Genomic DNA, 9,634 nt, shown 5'->3' on the forward strand with positions numbered 1-9,634 from the left:
GAGACTTCCTCAAATATTCTAACTCAACTGGCCTAATTTAGATTCGTGCTATTCTGTAAGTTTATTCTCTCTTTTGTTAGTCTAATTCCCAAAAAGACACAAACAAATGAAGTTTTCAAACCCAACTCATTCCTATGTGGGAACTGCTTCCCATGTCCTCCAGTTGGGCCACTCCCCAACACCACGTGATACAACAACTTTTAAAGTTGTTTGTATCTTTATGGTAGGGTGCCTGGGTGGCTCAGTGGTTAAGTGTCTGAACCTTGGTTTCAGCTCAGGTCATGACCTCATAGTTCATGAGTTTGAGCCCCATGTTGGGCTCTCCATTGACAGCATGGAGCCTGCTTGGGATTCTGTCTCCCTCTCTCTCTTCCCCTCCCCTGCTCTCTCTCTTTCTCTCTCTCTCTCTCTCTCTCTCTCTCTCTCTCTCAAAAATAAATAAATAAACTATTTTTAAAAAGTGTTCTTTACAGGCCAACATAAGAAAGAAGGAACACAGGGAATGTTTCATGGCATCAGGATTAAAACTGCCTCTCTAAGGAACAAGTCTTTCACACTGGCTGCTCAAAGCTATGGCCACCAAGGCAGTTCCAGAAACATCTCTGGCACATAATAGCAGCATCGAGATGGTTTCCACTAGGATGTTAGTTCCAACACCCCCGCCCCTCATTGAAACATACTTTAACCAAGTCTCTAGATATAAATATCATTTTATAGAAAACATGAAGCATGAAGGAATATCATAAATTACATCATGAGCATGTAATAGGCCAAGTCCAAAATGTGGAAACTTCTACAGGGAAAATAACCCAATTCCTACAATCAAAAATTAGCTAAGGGAAACTAGTGTAGATCGAAAGAGACATAAGAGCTCTATCTACAAACTATAATGTGCAGAGCATTTAGATCTGGATCAAACAAAGAAATGTAAAAAAATTCTTGAGGCTGTTGAGGGAAATTTAACATGAACTGGACATTAAATTGTATCAAAAAGTTTTTGTTAACTTTTTTAGGAATGAGAATAACATGTGATTACGTTTTTGTTAAAAAGTCCTTATCTGGGGCGCAAAGTGTTTGACTTTGGCTAAGATCATGATCTCCTGGTTTGTGAGTTCGAACCCTACATTGGGCTCTCTGCTGTCAGCACAGAGTCTGCTTCAGACCCTCTGTCCCTATATCTCTCTGCCCCTCCCCCACTCACATGCTCATGTGTGCTCTCTCTCTCTCTCTCAAAAATATACATTAAAAAAAGTTCTTATCTGCTAGAAATTCATACTAAAGTATTTATGATAAAATGTTTAATGTCTGAGATTTGCTTTAAAGTGGTCCATAAGTGTGTGATGGGAAAGCAAATTGGTCCAAGCACGATGGAAATCAATATGGAGGCTCCTCAAAAAATTTAAAATAGGTTTACCATACAATCCAGCAATTCCACTTCTGGATTTAAGCCCAAAGGAAATGAAAACAGGAGTTCAGCGACGTATCTGCACTCCCATGTTTATCATAGCATTATTCACAATCACCAAGATATGGAAACAACCCAAATAGCCATCAGTGGGTGAATGGATAAAAAAGATGTGACACATATACACAGTGGAATATTATACAGCCATGAGGAAGAAGGATATCTGACAGGATATGCCACAACATAGATGGGCTTTGAGCAACTACGCAAAGTCAAACAGAGAAAGATAAGTATAAAGATATCACTTTTATGTGGAATCAAAAAAAGTTAAACCTGTAAAAGTTAGTAAAATGGTGCTTACCAGGGGCTGGTGGATGGGGTGGATAAGAGTGATGGTGTTTAAAGACACAAACTTATAGTGAATGGTAAATAAGTCTTAGAGACCTAATGCACACGTAATGAATTTAGACAATGATATTGTGCTCTGATTATGTAATATGATAAATATCACTACACTGGCAATCATATTATAATATACAAATGTATCAAAATAACATGCTATGCACCTTAAACCAATACAAGGTTACATGTCAAATTTATTCAAGTAAAAATATAAGTGTATGGTGGAAGGGATAGATGAAAAAAGAATGACAAAATATTGATCATTATTAAAGCTGAATGATGGGTATATTATTATTTCTTCTTTTGCATACATTTGAAATTTTTTCCCCTAATAAAAAGCTTTAAAAGAAAAAGTTCCAGAGGGAAGAAGTTTTAGTCTATTTTTGTCAGTGCTGCATCCTCAGTACCTAGAACCTAGTACTTGGCACATAATACAAATTCAATAAATATTTGTTGATAAAATGGGCCTGGTTCTTTAAGATTTCAGTCACAGAAAAGATAACTATCATATCCAAGGAGTTGAGAAATCACAGAAGTTGTCTTTGTATCACATGCATGCACACACTCTAAAATGGGAAGCATTCATACATCACTAAAGCTCTATCAAGTTGTCTTTCCAGCAGCTGCTTACAAAACCAATACAGTTTCATCTCTGTTCACTGTAAACTATCAGCTGCTTAATAGCATCTTAATTAGGGGTTGAAAGACTGTCAGACCCACTGGAGCATCCTCCCCCTCCCCCACCCTACCCTGTGGGTGGGTAGAGAGCAATTTGCACCTTGTCAACAATGGATCAAATGACTCACCTAACAAAGAGAACCATTGACAGACCAATTAGCTGGGAGAAAGTCTCCTTTGTGACAAAAACAGCATTGATAATAAGATGGGTTTTGACATTCCTCATCTAATCATATTTGCAACAGCAGGGAACAGTTAAGACAAAAATAAATGTGAATTGTGTTTTTAGATTCATATAGGGTTCAACCCAAGAAGAGTAAGTTACAGTCCATCCTTTTAAGGCCCATCAAAATATCCCATGCAATATCTTCATCATCATCAAAATAATCACAACCATAAGTCCTGAATGACACTTAGCAAGGCAACCAAATTGCATATTAACCCATCAAATCAGGAATAAACTGAATACCTCCTTCCTAAAGGAAAGTATGGAGTCTACCACAGTATAAGATTTGCTCCTTGTTTTCTAGGATAGGAGGAAGAGTGTTGAAGCTGTCATCATGTGCAAATTGAGCTGGAGCCCCCAGAACCTTCTCTCCCCAGCTCAGTAACCCTAGAAAATCACTTAACTTCTCTGGGCCTTAGTTTGTTCCTTTGTAAAATGAGATGAAAAATACCTGCCTCCCACTGTTGTCATGAGTACAAAGCCTAACTCAAAGTGGGCTAGCTGGAGGAAAACAATCACATGTGGTCATGAGACATGAACATGAGAAAAGAACGCCAACAACGTGCCAAAGAAGCAGTGTCTAGGGATTTCCCAAGAGGGAGCACACATTGCAGGATGGGGTGATCAGGAAAGCCTTTGAGGAAAAGATATATTCTGAGTTAAGTGGGGAGGATAACGAGCTCCAGTTACATGAATGAGGGGGCCAGCATTTACTGAGGGCTTAGTATGTGCTGTGCATTGTTCGAAGCACTTTCATGAATTATTTTACTTCTGAAGAAGAAATATCATTTTAGTTTCACCTTCCAGTTGGAGAAATAGGCATAAGGTAGTTAGGCAACTTGCTCAGGATCACTCAGTAAATAGCAGAACCTGGATGTGAACCCAGGCAGTCTAGTTCAAGAGATTAAACTCTTAACCACAATGCTTTGCAAGAGAAAGGCTTGGAGGCAGAAAAGCTAAACGTGTGTTTGGAGGACAGCAAAGGGTCTAAGTGGTGCAGAGTCCATAGCATGAATTGGTAGAAGATGAGCTGGAAAGGGAGGTTGAGAATAGATCAGGAATGGCCTTGAATGTCACAGTAAGAGGCTAAGAGACATTTATGAGGATGAGGAAAAGCCACCATGGAATCTGTCAGCACTGTCCAAAATAGAAACTCCTGTCTGACCCTTATGCCCCATATCTGTTACGCTCTCGTAATAAAAAGCCTAAAACAAAAGCATACTAAAAATTCAAGCATTTTGAAGTGAAACTCAGCAACTAAAAACAAAGTTGCCTTGAAAGTGTTAGCCTTTATCAATTCAACTTAACTAGTTCTTTTAAATAGCAAATTATTTTTATAAATGATTTGTCACAGACAGCTTCATTTAACTTGGTGTAAGTATGCACAGTAATGACCTGCATTCAAAATGAAGTGGAGACAAGTTATACAGATGTCCCTAGGGGATGGAAATCTATTGTTTCTGCCTTTCCCATCACACCCCATTAACCACTTTGCAGCATAACAATAACACCTACATATCATCATTTTAACCATTTGGTTGTTATATAATAATGTAATAACATAATAATCTTTTGGATATATGTGCATTGCACAAAAGCATATTCCCAGTGAAGAAACAGCCACTCAGCTTCCTTGGGTGCTGTCCGTCCATCAAGGTGCTGATGGTCTTGCTACCCACCCTATTGCACTCCTTTTCTTGGCACCATGGTTTCTGTTTCTCCAGCCTCATCCAAGCCCTAACTCAGTCTTCAAAGCAGGGAGTCTCTCAAGGTTCAGCATGTCAAGTGAGGCACCACACACCTACCAAGGAGCTGCATTTTCACTAACTTAGGGGCACTGTTGCTAGTAACAATAGCCTAGCATCTTTGTAAGCAATGGTCAGTGACATCATGGTCCATTTTGTGTCTCTATTGCAAAGGCCAGTGGCCACGCTCAGGTCTCAGCTGCATCTAAGATTAGCTGCCCTTACGCACACCCACACAGTCCTGAGCATCTGCAATCCAAAGAGGCTCAAGAAAAGAGGTGTGGCCTTGGAGGGGAGCTTCTGGTCCTCATTTGTCAAGCACTTACTAAATAATTCTTGGTGTCAGTAAATACTATTAGATATCACCCTGTCCTTGGTGACTTTCTAACATAACTGAGAGGAAAAACATTAAATCTCAAAAAAATTGGAAGCAAGATAGAATCCCAGACTTTGAACCCAGACATGTAAGGTTTGCCTGGAACTGAAAGGGTTTCTAGGGTGTGAGTACTTTCAATTTTAAAACCAGAACAGTGCCAGGGATATCAGAACAAGTTGGTCACCCTACAGAAAAACTAAAGTTCAAGTGTAATTAGCTTTGGGACCTTGAACACACAAAATAATTTCTCAAAAACTCAGCCTCCTCATTTACAAAATTGGTATCATAGTAGGACCTACTTTATCACATATTTCTTGTATGAATTCAATGAGCTATTGTATGAAAAGAACTAAGCACAGTGCCTGATGCTGAATAATTGCCCAATAAGTGTTAATACTGTATATGTAATCAATAATTATAAGATAGCATATAATGAAAGGCTGCATTAGGTATTTTAGGAACTAAAAAATCAGATAAGGAAGAATTGGATCATTAAGAAAAGTTCCATAGTGGTAGGGTTGACACATAAAATATAGGCTGCCCAATTAAATTTGAATTTCAGATAACAAATAATTTTTTAGTAGAAGTATGTACCAAATTATTTTTTTTAATTATTGTTTATCTGAAGTTAAAATTTAGCTGGATATCTGGGTATGTGCTTAAAATGATGAGAGACAAGAGAAAAACACCAGGCAGAGAGATAAACATGAGTAGCAGTGGACCCAAGACAAGAGCAATGCATGGGATGTTCTTATGAATGTTTAGAGATGCTTCATAGAAAGAATGAACAAGACTTTGTGAAGGAAAAGAATGGATCCAAGGTTTTGACCCCAGGTCATTATGAGAGGGACTCTATAGTTAAGGAGATCTAGTATGTGGCTGTCAGGCAGGTGGCTTGAATTCAGGTGATCAGGGTGGAGGTGGGAGTGGGAGTGGAAAGAGTTGGATTCAGAGAGGTTTTATGAAGGAAGGTAATGTCTGTGGAGGAGGTAGTGACTAGAGTTCTAAATATGGATGTGTCCTTTCACCATGAAAACTTCCTTGAATCCCTGCAGTGTCATTATTGGTGACCTGAATAAGCAATTACGTATAACACTAGAGAGGTCTCATGAGGTAAGTTAACTCAGACCAAGAAAAAAAAAAAAAAAAAAATAGGGCATTTAATGCCCTGTGTGCTCTTCTCTTTGTGGTAAGAAGAGATTAAAGCTTTGGAATTCATACAATTCCCTCATTGCTTTCCTCCCTCCTAAGAGACGCCACAGAGTTCTCCTGCCCCCCAGTAATGACAGAGTTCTTCAAAGAGACTGAGTTCAACGCAGCCAGCCAGCAAGGGGCCTGGGAAACTCAAAGAAACCTCCCTTGGCATCTGTATCACTATTTTTGACCTCTCAAGTAGGTTGCTTTTTTCCTGATGTACGTATGTGAAATTCTACTCTTGGGGCAAATGAAAAACCTGCAACCCCATTTGGTAGTTTTTCCCCAGAAGGGCAGTGCTTCTCTTTAGAAACACTTCCTGGCATATGCCTGTAATTCTGATTCAAAGAAGCAAATGGTTCAGAATATCTGCCTTGAGGTATATGTGAAACCAAAAACCAATGGTCCTAAAAGAACCAGACCCAAAGGATCTGTTTAGAAACTCCCTCTGAGCACTTTATCAAGTTCTGATTACTCACACCGACATTCTTCAAAGTCATCTCCCACCTCTGCCCAATGTGATAAAACCTACCCCTTCACTCCCACCTCCCCATCCTATACATGCCATTCTTCTGCTTAGACTTTGCCTGCAATCTACCTCCTCCTATCCAAATCCAACTACCCTTCCAGACCCTTCCTATATCTCACCTCTTCCATGGGGAGCTAGCTCTCTAATTTCTCCCTTTCACTAAAAAAGGACACATTTTAAAATCCAATTATATGCTGTTTTGTATATTAGTCACTCATGTGAAAACATTGGGGCACCCAGGTGGCTCAGTCAATTGAGCATCTAACTCTCGATTTTGGCTCAGGTCATGATCTCAAGGTTTGTGAGTTCGAGTCCTACATCGTGCTCTGAGCTGACAATGTGGAGCCTTCTTGGGATTCTCTCTCTCTCCCTCTCTCTGTCCCTCCCCCACTCTTGCTCTCTCAAAATAAAGAATAAACTTTAAAAATAAAATTGAATTAAAATGTTTAATTTAATATCTTTCTCCAGATCCTGAGTTCCTTCCTCTCTTTCAAAAGACAGGAGGAAGCAAAGAAATAAAAGGCAAAGAAGACATTTAAAATGTGGACCAATTGGGGCACCTGGGTGGCTCAGTCGATTGAGCATCTGACTTCGGCTGAGGTCATGATCTCATGGCTCTTGGGTTCAAGCCCTGCGTCAGGCTCTGTGCTGACAGCTCGGAGCCTGGAACCTGCTTCAGATTCTGTGTCTCCCTCTCTCTCTGCCCCATCCCTGCTTGTGCTCTCTCTCTCTCTCTCTCTCTCTCTCTCTCTCTCTCTCTCAAAATAAATAAACATTTAAAAAAATGTTTAATGTGGACCAAAATACAAAAGTCGATTGTTTTCCTGTATACCAGCAATGAACAATGGGAATTTGAAATTAGAAGCAACTCTATAAACAGTATAAAAAAGAGAAAGAGAGAGAGAGATGCTTAGGTATAAATCTAACAAAATATGTACAAGATCTATATGAGGAAAACTAGAAAACTTGCATGAAAGAAATCAAAGAACGTCTAAATAAATAGAAAGCTATTCCATGTTCATGGAAAAGAAGGCTCAAGATAATTAGTCAGTTCTTCCCAACTTGATTCATGCATCCAATTCAATTCCAATCAAAATCCCAGTGTATTATTTTGTGGATATTGAGAAACTGATTCTAAAGTCTATATGGAAAAGTAAAAGGCCCAGAATGACCAACACAATGTTGAAGAAGAACAAAGTCAAATGGCTGACCAGACTTAAAGACTTAGGATAAAACTACAGTGTGTTATTGGCAAAAGAAGAGACAATTATATCAGCAGGATAGAATACAGAGCAAAATATACCCACACAAATACAACCACTCTTTCACAAAGGAGCAAAGAGAATTCAATGGAAAAAGAATAGTGTTTTCCATAAATGGTGCTGGAACAACTGGACATTCACATATAGAAAAATGAATCTAGACACAGAACTTACATGTATCACAAAAACTAACTCAAAATGGGTCACAGATATAAATGCCAAATGCAAAATTATAAAACTTAGAAAACAACATAGGAGAAAATCTAGGTAACCTTGCATTTGGTAATGACTTTTTAGCACCAAATACAAGTTGGAGTTCATTAGAACTTAAAACTTCTGCTCTGCAGAAGAAGTTAAAAGAATGAAAACACAGCCATAGACTCGGAGAAAATCTTTGCAAAACTACGTATCTGATGAATAACTTGTATCCCAAATATACAACTCCTAAAATTCAATAGTAAGAAAACAGCACAACTTAGGCAAATGATCTGAACAGACCTCACCAAAGAAGATGGCAAGGAAGCATATGAAAAGATGCTCAATATCATATGCTATCAGGGAAATGAAAATTAAAACAACAATGAGATACCACTACAATTCTATCAGAATGGCTAAAATCCTAAACACTGACAATACGAAATTCTGGCAAGAATGTGGAGCAAAAGGAACTCTCATTCATTGCTGGTGGGAATGAAAATTGGTACAGCCACTTGAAAGACAGTTGGGCAGTTTCTTACAAAGCTAAGTACTGTATAGTCTTACCTTATGATGCAGCAATCTCACCCCTAGATATTTACCCAGTTGGAAAATTTGTGTCCAAAACCTTGCACATAAATGTTTACAGCAAATTTATTCATAATTACCAAAAATTGGAAATAACCAACACGTCCCTCAGTAAGAGAATGGACAAATTGTGGTACATCTATACGATGGAATATTGAAAGTGGTAAAAAGAAATGAGTTATCAAGTCATGAAAAGACTTCAAGGACCCTTAAATATATATTGTCCAGTCTGAAAGAAGCCAGTCTGAAAAGGCTACAGTAAAAAGATCTGAAAGAAGCCAGTCTGAAAAGGCTACAGTAAAAAGATCAGTGGTTGCCAGGGGCTGGGGAGGGAAGAAGGGAAGGATTAATAGGTAGAGCACAAAGGATTTTTAAGGGCGGTGAAACCATTCTGTACCATGCTGTAATGGGGGATATATGACTTTACGCATCTGTCAAAACCCATAGAATATACAACACAAAGAGTAAACCATCATGTAAATTACGGACTTCAATGAAGAGTGATGTATCAATATTGGCTCATCAATCGTAAAAAAAGCAAAAAAGGAGTGGATTGTGAAGCATTTTTAATACTCCATTCAGGTTTTTAGCACTGAACAGACTTTTGACTTCTGGTGTTATTATATAGGAAAGGATACAGTTCTGTAAAATATGTCTAAACTGCCTCACAGCACATGTCCAACTACTGCAACCCATGTTAACTTGTTTAAAATAACAGTATACTTTGTTTAGGATGCTCACCTTTGCCTTTGCAGAAATGAAGTTTCATCGGAGGCGTTGGTGGGCGTGAGATTCATTTTATAGTGAAACTTACCCGCACATGACACTATTCTTTCAATGTCACCCAGAAAAAAATTTTTTCAATATCTCATGGGCCTTCCTCAGCAAGAGCACAAATTGTTTAGAGTGTTGGTTGGGAGTCTATGAAAATAGGTGTTTTCATAATGGGCTCCCTTGGGCCCATAAGCAGATTCCAATTACAGAAAGCCAGGGTGGTGGTGGCCACCTTTGACTTGACTCCCTGTGGTGGAGTC

At 38.8% G+C, this 9,634-nt stretch overlaps 1 protein-coding gene across 1 annotated transcript in view; it reads right to left on the minus strand.

Moving 5' to 3' along the window:
• Positions 1 to 9,634, minus strand: part of CLIP4 (CAP-Gly domain containing linker protein family member 4) — an 81,474-nt gene extending 71,840 nt beyond the window's left edge. The window contains exon 1 of the mRNA XM_019448459.2: positions 9,342 to 9,634. The gene's annotated coding sequence lies outside the window, so the exon portion shown is untranslated. The remainder of the gene's footprint in view (positions 1 to 9,341) is intronic.

Source organism: Panthera pardus, unplaced genomic scaffold, assembly GCF_024362965.1.
Source record: "Panthera pardus isolate Hobbes unplaced genomic scaffold, ASM2436296v1 HiC_scaffold_26, whole genome shotgun sequence".
NCBI classification, from domain to species: Eukaryota; Metazoa; Chordata; class Mammalia; order Carnivora; family Felidae; genus Panthera; species Panthera pardus.